Raw genomic sequence first — 12416 nt, 5'->3', positions numbered from 1 at the left:
ATTCATATATACTGATGGTCAAAGTTTGAAGGTATGGCCCAATTAAAAAAACGAACACCGGAAACAAGGAAGCACCTATAATAAAGATAAGGCAACCAACACCTTATCCAAATCGTAGAGACAAGGAAAAAAGAAAAATAACAGAATGAAAAAAATATTCATAACCCTAATACCGCAAAGAAAACATGGCGCTCTAATACCTCCAGCCAAATTATCCCAGAGTAGTATTGCCCCACACTGTACGAAAGTACGGGAGGTGGTCCAAAGAAAAATGAAAAGAGGAAGAAGAAAATCATCCAACCCACTCATCCACTCTATGAAGGTAAATATGGTATGCATAGGCGTGTTCTAAAGAGTCAAACTAAGGGACCTTTAATAAGATATATGACACAACAAACATTACCCGAAGGTAAATATCTTACTCTGGAACTAAACCAATATGCCGAAAGGCTCAGAATTTCTTTTAATAATGGTCAAAGCAAATGAATCAATATGTAGTGTAATGTGATATCTGCGAAGCGCTTAGAGAAGATTTAGATAAGTCAGCAACTAATAATCTAAAGTGAAGGACGAAGTATAAGACTCATTTTTACAGAAATTGATAGCGGAAAGTATGATGAAGGGAGAGACAGCCATGTGCAGATTTAGAGCACTTTCTCAATCTGGCTATACAATCCAATATTGATGGACACTTCAGCGGGTGTCAGCGAACCTGTACGGCCATTCTTCGTCACTCATTCAATCATGAAGTTTAGTTCAGCTCTCGTGACTGACAATTGTGAACTTCGAATGATCTATTGTTCACCAAGCAATGATGTGTCACTAGATGATCTCATTCGAGTAAGCCTTATTGCTCGACGACAACCACCGTTGACCAATATTATTCCAGATTGAAAATTTGGTACATGTGGTTTTCCTGCCGTGAACACTGCAGTGCTTGACTGAAGGCAAATACATTCAAACTTGGTCATAACAAATAGTCGGGAGAGTTGTCCTTGTATTATCGCATCTGTCTCCCAAGCACTATAAATGAGATTTCAGAGAAGATTGTTCACTTGTAAAATGTAGTAATATGTGAGAATACCGTTGGCATCTAAATGGGTATGAGGAACCATGACAGTGGAATCAATAAACGTCCTTTAGAATTCTACAAAAGTAATCGAACTCGGCTTCCCCAATAAAACTTGAATATGATACGCATGGGGCTATGAAATACATCTTCATATCAAAAACCCCCTCGCCGACGGTGTTTAATATTTCTCCCAAAAATAACTTCATAATGAGATTCCCGACCCCGTGGTGTCAAAAACGGCCGTACCATAGTGTCAAAAAAGGTCGCAAATCTTCAACCATCGATTAGATTTTACTATCTATAAAATCAGCAATATATTTTTACGTAATTTCAGTTAATTTGTAAGGCGGAAGTAAAGAATGCAGTGAATTCAAGGTATCTGTGTCTTCTTCAAGTTGTGCTTCGAAAACACAAACAACGAACACACAAACAGCTCGAAAGCTCGCCGAAATGATCCCCCATGACAGTTTTGCGAAGGAAGGAGAGTGAATAGATACAATTTAGAGATCTAATTTTCGCTGTCACTAAAGGGCAACATTTCCATTGCTGGCTACAAAAAGCAGGCCAATTGGTCTCCTTAATTAGCCTGTGATATAGAAGAACCTGAACGTTGATCCTTCATTAAAATTTGAAAAGTGGTCCCAAAATTGTAAAACGATTCGGAAGTACTTTTTATCGTAACTCAGATAGTACCCTGTGCTTGTCTTACAAATCAACAGCAATCAAATACACCAGGAGGCGACTGCAAACAACGCTACTTGCTAGATAAAAATCTCCAGCAGAGGTGACAGAGCATGAAAAAAAATTGCATGGATGTGAACGTTGTAGCTGCACTATCGTGCTATGCCTCGGAAGCAACCAGCTTCGCGAATTACAACACAAAGGGGTAAGTAATTTAATAACATTATATAGAAACATTACATGACTGTGTTCCCAGGCATATATGCACATATGTGGGGATCTAAAGGCGTGTAAAACAATTTCGCAAGAAAGGCAAATTATAATAGTGCTGTGTTAGCGTCTTGTACATCAAACAGTGGCTTCCTTCATCGTTAGCAGAGAGAAGACAAGAAAAGCTTCTTCAAGTGCTTGGAGTGCATCAAGTGCATCTTTGTAAATACAACACGTACAGCAAACAATGCACTTAAAGTGCAATATTAAAGCGAAAATAGATTTTATGGAATTGTTATAAAAGAGAAAAGTTTGCGTAGCCTGATTCCAGTTTTATAGGAGGAAAAAGTGCAATCATTTCGAGTTTTTAAACCATCATTTTCTTGCGTGTCCTCCAGATTTATTTGCCTTTCTTAGACATGGGAAACAACTAAACGCCTCCAGGGGCAAATGTAGTCAACTAATTTCAACTCTTCGTAGCGTTGTTGTCGCACTGCATAGACCACTTAAAATAAGAGAAAAGAAAAGAAAAGTCTCACGAAGGCACTCATGACTTTTTCGAGCCGCTCGATACAGTCAAGAAATAACTACTCACAAGGCAAAATAGTGATCTGTATGGAAGATCTCAGTGATGGGTACTGGCAGATTACAGTCAAAAATTAAAATGCTATCGCGGTTCTCAGGGAAGTAAAAGACATAGGAATCAATTTGACTCCATCTACTATAGAGCGAAATACTTGCAAGTCCATCAGGTCCATCGATAACTCGAAAGGCAGTGTTAAGGCGAAACTGGCTCATCTATCGTGACAACCAATTTAAAGGGCTAAAGAAAAAAAAAGCTAAATAAACCTAGATTGACGATTTTCCTACACAAATAAATCCAAAGTCGTCTAAATCAGAAAACTTAAAATACATGATCGGAAGAAACTGGACTTCTCTCACTTCTCTAAGCTACGAAAACCAGGAAAGCCTCAACATCTTTAAATCACTGGATCACTGGAGAGAGAGAATGAATGAAGTGAAGGATCTTAGAACTCATTGTGAAATGGGTAAATGCTTCCGTCTATAGGTTGGAAGAAGCTTCGATGCCGCTGAATTTTACGTTCAGACCGGCAAAACCCCTTGCAAATATACCGCAAACAAAACAGAATGATCCCTACTGAAATTGTTGGGTACAAGGAGAGAGCTGTGTTAGATCGACTGCTGCCACTTTAACAGCGAGACTCAGTTAGCATCGAATCAGTACAAACATTTGATGTCCTTTTGAAAATTTCGTTCGATTAAGAGAACTAAAAGAACTGTAGAAAATCGTGACACCTCAAAAAGGAACGTCGCAAGTTATTGTCGAAATACACGAAAGAACGGCCCAGGCAAATAGAAAGTCAGCGACCAACAATACGGATATGGTTACGCATGAGTTACAAAAAAAACCGCTACGGAAGTCCTGCTGGGAAGCTGGGTAGCTTTGTACTGATGAAGAGAGTAAGTTGCTCCCGAAATATATATATACACTATAAAATAAAATTGTAGTTTGGAGTAAGCTACTGGTCTATCAATTTTACGCTGAACTACGAAAAGAAGACAACATCTAACCTCTTAGAAAGTGCAGAGGGTTTACAGGAACTATGCCATCCCCAGTGAAACACTCATAGTTGAAATTCTAGACACACTAAACCAGAAACTTTCTGTCATATTCACTCGGTTACGACGGTATGGCGAGAGTCTCTCCAGACATATCCAGAATGCAACTTACGCGAGAAATCAGCGGAGTTTTTTCACATCACTTAACGAATCCCAACAGAGCGTCCAGACAGTACAGTTTTTGGTAACGGAAGCAAAAGAATATTGGGGTGGTCTTTGGGGGTTACCCGCCCAGCATGCTCAGTGGATCACCCCCCAAGGCGCCCGCCATGTCAATACGCCTGGCATGAATTTTGCGAATGTTACCGAAGAGCAAATTTGACGAGCCATAAACAGCTGAACTGAACTGGAGAAGTCCAGGTCTGGATCGGGTGCAGAACTCCTGGTACCAAAAGTTCACTAGTATACCCGGTTGACACACAGCATAAATCCGGTCATAAGTCGGCCGGAGGAATTTCCACTCTTCCTCACTCCGGGGATTTCCTACCTTATCCCTAAAAAGGACACGGTACAGGACCCCGCAGACACAAGATATTCATAATTCATAACGTCATTATTAATGGAAGGGTCATTGCACACCTCGAGGCTAACAGCATTTTGTCCGAAGAACAGAAGGACCGCCAAGTCAGTTGCAAAGAGTAACTGATTATCGACTCGGTAGTTGTAGAGAGAGAGAGGCCAAAGAAACCTCTTTAGTTGCTATATTGATTATGCCAAGGCTGTCGACAGCATCCCGCATAGTTGGCTAATCGATGTCCTACATCTGTATCACATTGATCAGAAGCTAATAAAGTTTTTGGCGACGTCATAGAAGGGTAGCACACCACCTTACCAGTGCCTTCATCTGAGGGTGCCTCAGACCCATAGACCCTATCCATATACGGAGAGGTATCTTTCAGGGGGATTCTTTGAGTCTCCTTTAGTTTTGCAAGGCACTGAATAATTTTGCAATAAAGTATGGCCTACGTGCTAAGTGCTAACTCACACACTTGATGTGCTTAGATGACATCAAGTTGTGTGCAGGTACTGACGACAACCTTAGAAGTCTGTTGCGAATAATAGAAATGTTCAGCCGTGATATTCGGATGGAGTTTGGATTAGACAAGTGTCGAAACTCTGCCGTGGAGCGGATGAGCCTACCTCGTGACATCGGAGGTAGGAGCGTAGGTGACTTGGTAGCATAACATCGTTGCCAAGTCGACTCGCGTACGCTTATTTTTACAGGAAAAAGCAGGCAAGTCTTTTGCATGTGGCTGTCTGTAAGGCAGACTGTGAACTGATCCACTTAACTTGAAGGAGCAATCTTTCAATCCTCTGAGTGGGGTGAAGTCGGACCAAGAGCGGATCGATGAATGGAAGTCGAAGGCAATACACGGTAAACACTAGAAATGTCTTTGGCAACCATTTGTCGTTTAGGATAGTGAGGTATCCTAAGTCCACATCCACTTGATGTTGGAACGCACCAAATGGAGAGCAACTTACTCTCACGTTTTTTAGTCCACGGATCCCTCGTTTGGGGCATGGCACCCAAGCGGTTTCGTCCAGGGCAGAGACAACTCATCAGACGCTGCCGCACCTCTGTCCTGGGGGCAGCGTGACCGTAAGTGGCAACAGGTGGAAAACGCTCCTTTATATATTCACAAAAACATGTCAAGGGAGCGAATTATATCCAAGTGAAACTTTAAGGGGATTCCTTAAGAAAAGATTCCTTAAGAAATGAAAATTGATATCAAGCCTGTCCACCTCGATAGTTGATTGACAAATATTTCTTTAAAAATTAAGTTTAATTATGTAATTTGGAGCCCACCAGACACCCACATATTCAAGGATCCACCGTTCCTACAAGTGGCAAGTTGGTAGGGGTTGGTTGGTAGGGGTTGGTATCATCGTTTCATCACGGACTTCGCCAGTCACCTTTGTCCGTTAAGTAACCCTACCAATAAGAGCGCTTCGTGGAGATACATGCAAAAGAACAACATTCAACAATTAAAATTTTTGTCTGATTTCAGTTATGGAATAACATAGTAGTCCAAAATTCAGGTAAAGAAGGAGGATTTGAGGCGACATATGTAGTGATATCCTCAGTAAAAAAACCCGTGATCAGGAAAAGTGGAAAAAGGGTCCTCCAGGGTTCGAAGCGATGGGCTTACTACCCGTCAGCCATCAAAAAATCAAATAACATATGCAGAGATAGGATGAACAGCATCGGGCAGGATCGAAACGAATGACAGCTCTTGGATTATGGAATGTAATGTCAGTAAACATATTTGGGGCTGTCGAAGACTCACTTGGACAAGCTAACAAATACAGGACACTATCTCGAATGGCTGCGTGATAAACGACACGCCGTCGCACACAATCTTCAAAAGTGGGAACCTACGAGGAAAATGTGAGTTTGGAGTCGCTTCCATCGTGGGTAGGGACTTTCAAGCAAACTTTATCGACTACAAAATCCTGTACATTGACACTGTGAATTTACAAATAACAGAAAATTATAAAATCGACATGCTTCCTACAAAAGGGGTGTCCCCAAATGACATTATCTTAAACCAGATAAACCACGTTTTCATCATCAAAAGATGGTCATACAGAATCGTTGACGTGAGGTCATATCGAGGAGCAAGCTGCAGCTCCGACCCTGGAAAACAGCATTTACAGTTGCCAAGTCTCAAAAATCCACGGAAAAATCGACTTCGAAAATTTGAGGTTGAGAAACTAAAAAATGCTACTCCCACTAGAAGAACGATTAGGTTTTACTCCTCAGAGTTTCACGAGGAAGCCCATAGAATGACACCTCATATAACTTAAAAGGCGATACCAAAACGACCAAAACCTACAAAGTAGAGAAGAGTCTGGGGTGTCGATATTAATGCAAAACCACCTTTGTAACAGCATAAATGGGGGAAGTGAAACATTTGAGAGGTAGACATTTTACTTCAAAGACCTCCTTAACCATTCGCATACAACTCAATCACCAGAACCTACCAGAATTATAGTCGAGGAACATTGAACCGCCAACATTGGATGAAAGACAGTCAGCCATCAAATGCAAAGAAATGAACAATGCACCAGGCATAGATGATATCCTCGCTGAACTCATCAAATTAGATGTTTCATGGAACTTGAAAGCTATCTATAATTTAGCTCTCTCCATCTGGAACCAAGAAGAAATACAGAAATAGTTGTCAAAAAATATGATATGCCCTATCCACAGAAAATTGTGACATCAAATTAAAGCAAGGAGATGGGCTAGCGCCTCTACTGTTCAATCTACTGCAGGTTATTCAAAAGATGCCTATGGACACAAAAATACGCTGCTCTATAACTCCTGACAATTCATCACATATGCAGACAATATAAACATCTTGGCGCTATCCTTCAAATCAGCAAAGAAGACTTTTATAAACCTCGACAAAACAACAAACAAAACTGGTGTAGGACTTAACGAAAACAAGACGAAAATGATGACGCAAACGAGAAAAATGACGCCCAACTAGACAAAATGCAACGATTAGTGACTACAACCTGGAAAATTATTTAGTTAGGTGTATAATCGACGAATGCCGATTTTGAAAGCCAGCTGCATACACAGAAAAGCACAACAGAAAACCTGTGCTATGATACGGAGCTAAATGAGAAGACGACCAATGGCGAATTAGATACAACCATGAGTTATACCAAATATTTTACGACCCTGAAGTCTCCAAAATAATCAACTTGACAGCTTGCAATGGGCTGACCATGTTCAATGACGAAGAGAGGTGGTAAAACCCCGTAGGGCAGGTTCCGTTGACGAAACGCATCACTGGTCAGATTTCGAATTTAGATAGATCGAGATGGTTAGAGGAAGAACACCATGAAGACCAAGACCCGAAACAGGCTGTAAATGCTTGACAACGACGACGATTGTAGCGGATAGATGACAGCAAACTATTTTTCACATGTTTTGACAGACAAATATGTTTTGACAGACAAAATCACGAGCATTCCATACTCGCAATAGATAACAACCCATACTCCCAATAGACACCTAAAAAAGATAGGAATCGATAAAAAGGGGAACTGAATGAGTCACCCTAAAGTTACATGACACAGAACAGTAGAAGAAGAGTACAAGCCACTCGGAAAGCCGTGAGGGAAGGTGAAGCACATTGCCAAGAACCGACAGCGATTGCGCGTAGGCGTGTTTAGCGCACTATGCCCCACATGTGGATTTATGGCAACTATACATATTCAATCTTGGAAAATTAGCTAACAAAGCTATTCCTGCGTAACTATTATAGACAATGCTGTCTAAAGGAGGCTACAGATTTATGTCGACTTTAAAATATTTGCATGTTCGACCTACTTTAAATCGACTTACCGCATATACTAAAAAATAATCCTGGATCTCAATTGGACAACACACAAAACTATTCATAAGGGGATTTTTTGAATATTTCAAGCCTACATAATGAGAAACCATTATTTTTAATTTAAAGAAGCAGCAGAAAATATTTTCCGATCGAATGCTTCCATTCATAAAAGCAGTTTAATTGCAGTGAGATGAAAGGAGTCAGGAGATAGCCCAGCACAATGGAATTCAAATTGAGGTCAACCATGTCCTGCTTTGAGAATTTTATCCTACTGCACAGTTCTTGTGGGAATTTCCCAGAATATTTCCGCTCGGTCTATAAAAGGATTGTGAACAGATATAAATAGAAATCCTCTTTCATAAGAGGTTATTAAGGATGCAATGAGTAAAGAGGTGTTGTTTTAATTACTTCAGAGGAAATATCGTACATATGTGACCGTTTATCTCGGAAATATAGAACAAGTTATTTAATAGAAAATGCACGAACGTCCAATCCTAAGCACATTTTGTCACTAATTCAACTGGGATTTTCATTATGAAAATACAGCTTCATCTTTTGGAAAGCATAATCTGCTGGACATACAAATGGGTTTTTCTTAAAGCGAAAACCTTAATCCTCTTGATTATTTAAAAGTGATTCTATATCAGAGCAATTTTGAGAGAACACTTTCTTCATCATAATATTTTTGAAAAAAAAGGAAATTTTTGTAACGTCAAGAGTTCATTTCATTTTAATAAGGTTTAAAAGGAAACTATGGTACTCGGTTTCCCAACGTTTAAAAGCAGAATTTTCTTTTTTAATGATAAACAATAAGACAACTCGTGAATGGGGCTATCATTTCGTTATCGATATTTAATAAGTTTTTTTCTGGCCGCATTCTCGAGGGACTTGTCCCTAAGAGGAATTTATCTCTTCTCATCTCGGCAACTCGGCTTTTATTTGGCTGAAAAATGCAACCACCATAATGAACCACAAAACCAAGCTCCAAAGACTATGAAAACAGGCTCATGATGATGAAGACGTTGCATAACCCGCTATAATCACCCCCGGAATGGATACAATTGATATAGCACTCCTTTGACAAAGTTTGACACGGCGGCATATGTGGTAGCAAACATTGCCCCCGTTAAAATCCCGGCAACATAGGATCAACACCTCTATAAGACAAGAGACAATGGCGAATCCTATTCCTATCGTCAGCAATAAGCGCAGACTGTGTCCATTCCATAGCCGCAAAATAAATGGGCTTTTCGACAGGATAAACTTTGCGGTACGCATGTTCGGTTCTGACAGGAAAAGTTTGGTGTGTCGAGCACCATTTAAGCTCTGTCACCTTTCATTATGGGAAGCTTATTCCCAGTTTTTGAAAACAGACTTAGCCAATGCTACTGATACTCCAATTGCTGACTCCAGTCCCGGCATAGGGGAGATTGACCCCTCTTTCGCTAAAACATCCCAGATTTCATTTCCCTCTACGCGACAGTGACCAAGTACCCAGAGTAGTTCCACCGCATTGAATCTAGAGATAGAGTTCAAACGGTTTTTGCATTCCTGAACGATTTTCGAGGTGGTCAAAGACTACTCAATGCCCTCAATGCAGCTTGGATGTCACTGCAGATTGCGATGCGCCTGCCCTTCAACCGCTCGTCAATCACCCAGTTTGCCGCCCTTGAACTTCGTCTTGAAAAACCGTTGAATATTGTCCCAAAGGAAAAGCCCGCTTCCTGTTTTTATTGGAGAGGTAGACTCCGGCTCCAGAACCTTGTTCTGTTTTTGAGCCATCGATGTAGAAGACTTCCGTACACCCCGCCACGCATTCCCCTGGGACTTCCCAGTTCTCTCTACGGTTCAGGGTAACTTCATATCTTCTACCAAACAGATGTATGGGGACACGAGAATCGGAAGGCATTGTAAGAACTGAATTCAGTCCTCCCAGTGGCTCTTCCAATGCTCTGTGCCCACCACATCCGCTGTTTCCCCATAGATCTAATCGAATTAGTCTATGAGCTGCTCTCAATGCAGTGCTTTGAATAACCCACACATAAAGTCCGCGGTTGCCAGACATATAATAGAGCAGGGACACCATTTGTCGTTGGAAGTTATTTGTGTGTTTTTGCTTCTCGCCTCTCATCGTTTTCGTTGAACATTATGTTACTGACATTTTGAAAATAATGCGATTTTTAAACTGACCTTATAATTATGAATGTCTCTGGATAGCTAAGCGGTTAGAGCACAAGGTTGTCATATAGAAAACCGTGGTTCAAATCTCATTGGTGGCAGTGTATCATGATTTGACGTCGGATACCAGTCGGCTCAGCTGTCAACGAGTAGCTGAGTCAAATCAGGGTAATAATCTCGGGTGAGTACAATGCTGACCACATTGCCTCCTATAGGATACTGTAATCCTGTAGTGTACCATTACGGTCTTGAATGAAGTACATTAACACCCTTCAAGGGCCTGATCCAATTGGATTGTTGCACCAACAATTATTATTATAAATATAAAACGCACCTTATTTTGAGGCCTGTGTACTGTGATTTTTTTCAGATTTTTCGATTGGGTAGATTCTGAGAGGGAAACCTTTTTCATTTTTTGGGACACACATTTTGAACCCTCACCCTATATTTCACATAATGTCAGAAATAAGATCAGTTTCGAAAAGTACTAATCGAGCCTTTTCATTTGATACCCCATATGACCATATTCTGAGAAAACAAATTTTACACTCCCTTTTTCGCAAGTATGGGAAGCCTCCCTTCAAACTCAACACGAAATGGCGCCACTCCCTGCATGTTAAGGGACACACAGGCCACATGTTCTCACCAAATTTCGTGACAATCGGTTCAGCCGTTTCCGAGTAAATCGACTATGACAGGCAGACAGACGAAAAGACAGACATTGAACCGATTTTAATAAGGTTTTGTTTGACACAAGGAGGATGAACTTGAGGAGGGTTCTGCAGCCAATTACAGAAAATTTAAGTAATAGACTATTATTAATTTTATTTGAACAGGTATCGATATGAAGGGTATTTCGGAGCCTAGGCACCATAAGGTGACAAACTCTTGATCTTTTTCAGATTTTTCGATTAAATAGTTTCTGAGAATGGCCCCATTAAAGGAATGATCACTTTCAACCCCCCTCACTCCCCACCTTTCTAATAAATGTCAAAATTGAGACCGGCTTCGGCAAGTACTGATCGAGACCTTCCATCTGATACCCCAGATGGCGATCTGATTTCCGACAGAATGGGCATATTGGAGCGATAGCTTGAGTATTTTGATGAACTACTGAACAACCAGAACATCAGCAAGTTGGAGGTCCCGCCAACTGAAGACGAGGGACAAATACTGCCACCACCAAGTATAGAAGAAACAATCCATGCAATTCATCGGCTTAAAAACCATAAGTTGCCAGGAGCCGATGGAATTAGAACCGAATTGGTTAAATATGGAGGCGACCAATTACACCAAGTGGTTCATCAACTTATACTCAAGGTTTGGGCAGCGAATCAATGCCTGACGATTGCCAAAGAGGCATTACCTGTCCCATACATAAAAAAGGAGATATCACACAGTGCAGCAATTATGGAGGTATCACGTTGCTGAGTATCATCTATAAGATATTCACCACTATCTTGCCAGGTCGGACAGCCCCATACGCCCAGAACATCATTGGCCCATACCAAAGAGGCTTCACTCCAGGCAAGTCAGTTGCATCATCTTTTCAGCGACTTTAAAGCCGCCTATGATAGCATAGCCAGGGTAAAACTGTACACGCCCATAAGAGAATTCGACGAAGACCAAGGAGAATTTGGCCCGCTTATAATATAGCCCGATTGCGAGAGCTTCTGTGCAAGACGCGTGCAAATGCATTCAAGATTACGGCGATTTGCACGGGGCAGTGGCCCATAGGGGATCATGCCCCAGGCTCGGCATACTCTACAATTCGCATTGCTGAAGCTGCGGAGAAGGAAGAGAAACCCTCAGGCACTTTCTCTGCGATTACCCAGCTCTAGCTAGAGTCAGGCTACGGACACTGGGCAAACCATTCTGTGGGGACCTCAAAGTGATTTCTGGCTGCAGGGTGGGAGAGCTGCTTTCCTTCGTGAATGCTACGGTCTGGCTCTGAAGATACGAGCCGGCTGGACTCTGCCTCTCTGCTCTCAAAACAGCAGTCACGATCTTAGGAGTTTGTGGCATCAAAACAGCGCACCACAGCGCTAATTGAGCTCCTCGGAGCGGCCACGGATACCTACTTACCTACCCGAAGGCCGTCCATTCTACGACAAAATATATGCAGCTGGGGAATGTAGCTTATTTCGACGGCAGCTGGCATGGTGGGAATCTATGAAAGAGTGACAAAAGAGATGGGACGAGTCACAAACTGGTCGTTGGACATACTGCATCATTCTGGATATTCAGAGATGATTTGAACGAATATCCAAGGGGATCAA

General features: G+C 41.5%; 1 protein-coding gene across 1 annotated transcript in view; it reads right to left on the bottom strand.

Moving 5' to 3' along the window:
• LOC119654225 (fasciculation and elongation protein zeta-2) overlaps nt 1-12416 on the bottom strand; it is a 159197-nt gene that overhangs the window by 17704 nt on the left and 129077 nt on the right. The window lies entirely within an intron of this gene.

This window comes from Hermetia illucens, chromosome 4 (genome assembly GCF_905115235.1).
Source record: "Hermetia illucens chromosome 4, iHerIll2.2.curated.20191125, whole genome shotgun sequence".
Classification (NCBI taxonomy): Eukaryota; Metazoa; Arthropoda; class Insecta; order Diptera; family Stratiomyidae; genus Hermetia; species Hermetia illucens.
The sequence above is the reverse complement of the archived record's forward strand: the minus strand, read 5'-3'. Positions and strand labels throughout refer to the sequence as shown.